The following is an 8,437-nucleotide window of genomic DNA, read 5'->3' on the forward strand; positions in this document are numbered from 1 at the left end:
AACCATGGTCTCCTAACAATAAAAGTCCAGGACCAGATGAGTTCACAGGTGAATTCTACCAAATATTTTAAGAATTAATACCTATCCTTCTTAAACTATTTCAAAAAATTAAAGAGGAAGGAACACTTTCAAACTCATCACATGAAGCCAGCATTACCCTGATACCAAAACCAGACAAAGATAATACAGAAAAAGAAAATTACAGGTCACTATCCTTGATGAATAGCGATGCAAAAATTCTCAACAAAATATTATCCAAATGGATTCAACAATACATTAAAAGGATTATACACAAAGTGGGATTTTCCCAGGGAGGCAAGGATGGTTCAACATCCATAAATCATGATACATTAACAAATAAAGAATAAAAATCATATGATCATCTCAATAGATGCAGAAAAACCATTTGACAAAATTTAACATCCTCTTATGATAAAACTCTCAACAAAGTGGGTATAGAAGGAACATACTTCAACATAATAAAGGCTATATGTGACAAACCAACAGCTAATATCATACTCAACAGTGAAAAGCGGAAAGCTTTTACTCTTAGATCAGAAATAAGAATGCCCACTATCACCACTTCTATTCAACATAGTATTGGAAGTCTTAGCCACAGCAATTAGACAAGAAAAAGAAATAAAAACTTGTATTTGGAAATAAAATAAGCCTGAGTTTGAATCCTGGCTCTACCATTTACCAATTGGCAGATCTCGACCAATATGCTCATCTTCTTTGAGTTTCGTTTTCTGTAAAATGGGGAATGAACATGAAAGTTCATTCTACTTATCTTGTAGAGTTGTTGTGAGGATGAAATGAGATAAAACAAAGTGCTTTGCCTAATGCCTGGTCTAAGTATGCATTCAATAAATATTATTGTTGTTGTTGTTATTATTATTATTATTATTATTATTATTTTCATCATCTTCGAAGTCATTTATTCAAGCTCCAGAGCTGTTCAGTAGTTGTGCAAAGGGCCAATCAATACCCAGTAAGAACTGTCCATCAGAGGCATCCACCACTGTGGGAAGTTCATTACAGGAGTGGTTGGGCCAGAAGGGAATCAGGCCAGACAGAAGGCAGGGTACCAAACCAAAGTGTAGAAGGGGGAAGGGAGTCCATCAAACTCTCACCTGGAAAGGCAAAGCAGGGGAGAAGGCCAGGGATAGATGAGGGTGTGTTTGGGGTAGCCAGAGAAAGATTAAAGCACAAATGGGTAAACTCTGCAGATTTGGAATAAATATCCTGAAAGCCAATATCCTTCCTGGTCCAAGGTACCCCAAGGCGATAGAAGCAAAGTCTTAGAGAAAATGAGCCAGGTAAGATTTAAAAAATCTTCTCAAATTTCACATTGCCTCTCCTGCTTCCCTACTACTGACCTGCAACAAAGAAGTTTGGCTTTAAGTTAGAAGGCTTTAGAATGAGGCCAGTCCTGGGGAAATAGGTTAAATTGGAAACCACAGACCTAGAAATTGGGCAAACTCTGCAACTGAGTCTTGCCCTCCAAGCTTTAGCTTCTCCACCCAGAAAGGAAGCCTTCTCCTGGAAAAATCTCCCATTTCCCATCCCCCCCAATCATCCCAGGGTGGGGCTTGCCTAAAACACACACACCATGGCTGGCTGGTGTTTTTGCATCCCAGAGGCTATTAGACAAATGGCAGCTTCCTGCTCCTTTTATTACCCTTAGGGACTAGGGTGGTCACATCTGCTGATGGCCAAAAACACAGCTCTGCTTCAGTAGAATTGAAGTGATTCATGATCAGAGATCTGTTGCTGTCTGAAACTGACTGCACCAAGCACATTACTGTCTGAAACTGACTGCACCAAGCACATTACTGGCAAATAATGCTATTTATCTGGAATTCTTTCAACTTCTCACCCAGAGGCAGGGGAATGGACCTAATGACTTTTCAAGAATTCTAGCGGCCCAATAAACCTGTAATCATTTGACATAGTGAGTCTGGGGTTCTTTAGGAAAATTCATAGAGGAGTGCACAAACATCATTTGTGCCATCTGACTTTTGGTTCCCAAGGAGATTATACAGAACCAGGAAGTCTGCTGTGACTCCTCCCAGGGTTTGGGACTATAAAGGAATTCAGGACCATGTTAAACCTTGCCTTATCTGTCCCCTTCTCATTCCCACCCCAAATCCAACTTCCACCTGGAGTCCACCCTTAAGTATCCTACCACCCCTTAAGGCTCTGATCAAAGGAACGTTTGATGAGCCTTGTTAATTAGTGTCCTTTAATCTGGTGGTCCACTGTCTATAGCACTCCTCCTCGACATCCTCACTCCCCGATATATCTAGGGCTTTGGACTGTAGAGACAAGAGTGAGATACAAATGCTTCCTGACCCAGACACCCAGAACTGACGTTTGGACTCTTGAGACTCCAGGCTGAAAGCCCATCCTGAGCCTGGTCCTCCTTGCTGCTCATCTTCTAAGATCATTTGCTTCCCTGATGTTTCTCCTGCCATGAGGAAGTGTGGCAGGCCAGCTTGCTGCTAGCACCTGCCACACTGTAACATAACACCAACACTAATAGCAGAAATAATCACAGTGACAACAACGGCTTGGTCTACATGCAGAAGGTACTTGTCATCTCTCCAGGAGCCTCCTGGCCTGGGGCTTGACTGTGACAATGTATCTGGCCCCTGGCCTATACTGTCACAGTCACACACCAGATTCATCTGAATGGCTGACGTTATCATTACTGTCATCACCATTCTTGATAACTATTCATTTATTTCTGGAAAACACATTTACTGAGGACAAAGTGCATGCCAGATTCTGTGCAAGATTCCAAAGGACTTACAAAGTTTAACACCTTCAAGGAATAGTCCACAGGGAGAGGGATCAACAAATAATTCTAACACAGGATTATACAGACTGTTGTTGATGGATATATTCCCAGTGCCTAGAAAGTGATAAGCCATAGTGAATGTTCTATAAATGTTTCAATGAATATTGAATGAATGAGTTAATGGATGAACGAATGAATAAACAAAGGGCCATGGGATCTGAGAGTGGAGAAAAGAGTAATATTGTTGGAAAGAAGTCAAGGAAGGCTTCCAGAGGAGGTGACATTTGAGCTGAATTCTGAAAGATGAAGAGGTAGCACAGTGTACTGGTTAAGAGCATGGAGGCTGGATTCAGAGTGCCTGGGTTTGAATACCAACTCTGTGTAGCTTTGGGCATGTTACTTAACTTCTCTGTGCCTCATTTCCCCTATCTGTAAAATGGGTTAATAGCAGTACCTCCCTTATGAAGTCATTGTAAAGATTCCATGAGTTAATATTTGTAAAGTGCTTAGAATGTGGCACTAGTACTATATGCATAGTACCACATGATACTACTTAAATGTTTTATAAATAAAAACAACTAGCTAGGAACTTATCAAGCTGACGGAGTGGAAAATTAATGATGTAAAAAAGAGCATTCCAAACAATGTAATAGTATTGAGGTTTCCAACAGGATGGCATCCTCAAGGAAAAGTGAGAAGGCAGTTGGGAACAGGTGGTTTGCCAGGGGATCTTAGATATCAGGGTAAGAGGCGTGGTGAATCTTTACTTTTTTAAATAAACTTTTTACTTTGGAATAATTTTAGATTTACAGAAAACTTACAAAGCAGTGCTGACAGTTCCAAGAAATCCTTCACTCAATTTTCCGTAATGGTAACATCTTAAAAGGAGCCATTGCTTTTATTTATTTATTTGCTTACTCACTTTTTACCTTTTTTAAAAATCTCTTTAACCTTTGTGTGGAGCGCTCATTTTCAATAGATCGCAGTGAGAGAGCTGCTCTGCTGTGTAGGAAACTCCAGCCCAGCAGTAGGTTATGAATGGTTGAGCACCAAGTTTCCCAGGAACTTGCATTGTGTGTCAGGTGAAGGGGGTGGGCCCCTTTCCAGCTGCTCCTCATTTCCCAGGACGATGCGAGGGAGCCATTGCTTTTAAAGCAAGGGCATGACATAGTCAAGTATGTATTTTAGCAAAGTTGTTGAAGCCACTGTGAGGAGGGAGAGAGACTTTGCCCCAGCAAACCAAAGAGAGGGGCTGATAGCATCATCCAGTGGGAAATAGTACGGTTAGGACAGGGGCTGGTGAGGAGGGCATGGATATGAGAAAAGTTCTGAACCAGGGTAGCTGGCTATGAATGCTCTGGAAAAGGAGTAACTGAGAGCATGGTCAGGAGATGCAGGCCCTGAGCTGCATGGCCCTCTGTTTGAAATATTCTCCAAGCAGCTATCCATGTGAGTAATCAGGCAGGAATCTCTCTGGAGAGCTCAGCAGGCTGGCAGGTCTGGGGAAATTCGGACAGCTGTGCAGAACCCATGGTGGGACAGTAGTGGCCTGGGCTCCTTTGCAGTACCTGCGTCCAGGTTCTGTGCACTACTCTAGCTTCAGAGGTACCTGGTAAGGCTTTTTATTCCTAGTGACTGTTTAGATCTGCTTAGCTTCCTGGCCCTCACTTGAGAAAACTGGCCCAGATGAGACCAGGACAACTGATAAAGATTCACCCCTGATCATATCAGGAGAACAAGGACTAGAGAGCTGTTTTGTCTCCTTAACATAACTGAAGAGAAGAGAAAACCTCTCCTAGGCCTGTTTCAACAGAGCTTTCCTCCCAGAATTGTCAGACCTTCAAGATAGGGCTTGAGATGAAAGGAAAGGTCCAGATTTGAGAAAAGAACCTATTCTTCTAGGAGCAACAGCCTGTGCTTTATATTAGCTATGTTTTGCAGTGTTTTCCAACTTTATATTCTCTAGGTATAATTGGGATCCTCACAGAGACCCTGCAGAGCTGAAATTTTTATCCCCATTACACAGATGAGAAAATTGGGGTTAGAAGAGATGAAGTGACTTGTCCAAGTTCACAAAGTTGGATGCCGATCTGAGGCCTGTTGGACTCCCAGACCAGAGTTCCACTGTAGTGCTCCACCTGGCAATGGTTTGGGGAGCGAGAATGTATCTGGGGAGAATATATAGAAGGCCAAAGCTTGCAAGTGTCTGGAGGTGCAGAGAGTTAACCAGCTTTTCAGCCTCTCAAGGACAGATAGCCTGATGAGGCTGATTGGGGACTGTAGAGAATGAGGAATCGATCTGCTATTCCATGTGAAAATGGATTGTAGCCCCAGCCTGTGTGTGTCAATGGAGCTGATTAGCACTTGCGTGAGTCTCCAGCCACAAGCATCGATTGGCAGGTGAGAATCGTTCTGGGAGCAGCAGGGAGCCAGTCCTAGCCCACCTCCATCCCCACCAGCTCCTTCCCTCCACAAAGGTTTTCCTCCCCCTCCCTGCCATCTGAAGTCTCCAAACCTCCTCCAACTCCTGGGCCTAATGGGTGCTCAAAACTTCTCTAGCTGCTCCTGACCAAAAGAGGAGGGCATAACTGGTACCCACCTCATTTGACCATGCTAGGTGCAGCTGGTAGAAGGACAGTTGGCCTTTCGAAAAGGCATTGCCTGCTTGGACGGTCCAGAGTGAGTGAGTAGGTGCAGGGTTGGCTTGGAGCTTACACTATGCAGTGGACAAAACAGGGGCTCTGCTCCATATTGACCATGTGACCTTTTGCAAATCATTTACCCCTCTATGCTCCAGTTTCCCTTTGTGTATGTGTGATGGTTAATTTTAGGTGTCAACTTAATGGAGCTAAGGGATGCCCAGATAACTGGTAAATATATCTGAGTGTGTCTGGGAGGGCGTTTTCAGAAGATATTAGTATTTGAATCAGTAGTAAAGAAGATCTACCTTCACCAAATGTGGGTGGGCATCATTCCATTTGTTGATGGGCCCGAGTAGAACAAAAAGACAGAGAAAAGGTGGGTTCTCTGTCTGTCTGTCTGTCTGTCTGTCTGTCTCTCTCTCTCTCTCTCTCTCTCTCTTTTTCTCTCTCTCCACTTGTACAGAGACATTCATTATCTCCTGCCTTTGGATATCAGAGCTCCTTGTTCTCAGGTCTTCAAACTCAGGCTGAATTATACCACCAGCTTTTCTAGTTCTCTAGCTTGCAAATAACATACTGTGGTACTTCTCAGCCTCCATAACCATGTGAGACAATTACTATAATAAATCTCCTCTTATATTTGTGTGTGTATGTGTGTATATATATATATATGTGTGTGTGTGTGTGTATATATATATATATATGTATAGATATATGTATAGATATATATATATAGATAGATTCTGTTCTCTGGAGAACCCTGACTAATACAGTATGGAATTAAAAATAGCTTTCTCACTGGATTGTTTGGATTAAATAAGGAAGAATGTGTGAAAGTATTTTTGCAGTCCCTGGCACACAGTAAGAACTAAAGATGTTAGTTGGAAATTGACTCTCAACTCTCCTCAAGAGGCACACTCTCTGGAAAGCCTTTTTTAGGTTGATCCCACTTCTATCTCTCTTTTCATCATTTGAGTGTCATGTGCAGGTGACAGCAAGCACCTCAGTGTTTTCTGTGACCTGGAGAAGTTCTGCATCTAAGGAAGCTTAGCCCGTAGTATTGGATTACCTTTGGAGGAGTGAACTGTCAATTTCCAGCAAGGAACTAGACAGACTCAGATTTATCAGATGCCCACAGTCCTTCTGGACTTAGAGGTTCTGTCCTAGGCTTGTCACATGGTATCTAGAGATGCCCTGGACATTCTCGTGACTGTCAGGCTGTGACCTCTTGCATTACCCCCAATTGTACTTAGTCCACCATTCCTCGATTTGTTTTTTCTCTTGTCCCTCCAAATATGGAGCTCTGTGCAGTTGGCAGTGGTCTTGATTCCCTGTCTTGATCTTGCTAGACTTTTCTTGAGGGATCTGGACTTGTCTACTGATAATGGCTTTCTGCCCCAAGTAATTTAGGCCTTCTGTTACCAGAGCTTGGCCTCACCCTTGCCTGAGTGGGGCACTGCAGGATCATTGAAGGTCCCTGATGCTACAGTCAGAGGGGAGCATCTTCTTGAGTCCTCAAATTTGGAGCGTGTGACTAAGAGTTATGCTCTGATAATGATCCCTAGGGCTGTAGTGACAAATAAGGATTGTGCTCAGGACCCTGGACAGAATCCACTAGGCCCGGTTTGCCTGGGGTGCATTCAGTGGCCCTGACTCCATGCATAAGCAGTGAACAGGGGCACAGGATCAGCACCATGGACAGACACCACAGTCTGTGTTATCCTTGAAGTTTAGCCTTTAAGAACCGGGATTAATTTGCAACGACATGGATGGTCCTAGACGTTATTATGCTGAGTGAAATAAGTCAGACAGAGAAATATAAATACTATATGATTTCACTTATATGCTGAATCTAAGGAACAAAAAGAACAAACTAATCAAAAACAGTCTCACAAATATAGAGGACAATCTGGTGAGGCCAGAGGGGAGGGACGTTGAGGGTCTGGGAGAAAGGGGTGAAGAGTTAAAGAAGTACAAATTAGTAGTTGATAGATGGTCATGGAGAAGGGGAGCATGGCATAGGGGATGCAGTAGCATTAATGTAATGTCTAGGTGGAGAGCCAGAAGAGAGAAAGAGCAATTAGGGGGATTGTCTTATAAACTATATAAATGTCTAACCAATGTACGGTGTACCTGAAACTAATAATAAAGTAAAATTTATGGAAAAGAACCCAGATTAGTCAAGATTCTTCTGACTACGAGAAATGAAAATCTACTTCAGACTAGCCTAAGCTAGTCTTTGGATGGGCCCGATGAATGAGATGGGCCCTTTGGTGGCACTGAATGCCAAGACTTGATGCAACAAGCAATGGTAAATTATTGGCTCATCTCTTTTATCTAAAAACAAGATGTGGTGTCTTTAATAAATGTAAAGCTATCTATTTCTTCTCGAATAATTCAGGAAGATTGTATTTTTATCCAAGTTGTCAAATTTATTGGCATAAAGTTGTTCATGGAATTCCCTTATTATTCTTTTAATTTTTGTAGAATCTATAGTCATAATCTCCTTCTGGTTCCTGATATTGATATTGGTAATGTGAATATTCTCTCTACTTTTCCTGAGTAGTCTGACTAAAGGTTTATAAATTTTATTGATTTCTCATTATTCCTGCCACTGCCTCCATTGTGTCAGTTTAGAACATTATCATTTCATTGTGGCAGCCTCCTAAGAGGCCTTTATACTTCAGCCTTCCACTCCAGTACACACTGCATTCTGCTGCCAAATAAAGCTTCTTAAAAGGTTTCTTTCACTTAAAGACTTTCAATGGCTCTACATTGCTTCTGAATAATTCTCAGGCCCCTGTACTTGACATTCAAGGTCCTCTCCACCCTCTGAAAAGCTTGCATATCTCTGAGTCATCCCCTACTACTCATCTGCACAATTATTCTTCTTTTCCAGCCAAGCAGGTCCATTTATCATTCCCATTAAATCTAGGTGATTTCTCAGCTCTGTGCTTCTACAACTCTTCAGTTGTTGGCTGCTGAGTTGACT

Source organism: Pteropus vampyrus, unplaced genomic scaffold, assembly GCF_000151845.1.
Source record: "Pteropus vampyrus isolate Shadow unplaced genomic scaffold, Pvam_2.0 Scaffold36, whole genome shotgun sequence".
Classification (NCBI taxonomy): domain Eukaryota; kingdom Metazoa; phylum Chordata; class Mammalia; order Chiroptera; family Pteropodidae; genus Pteropus; species Pteropus vampyrus.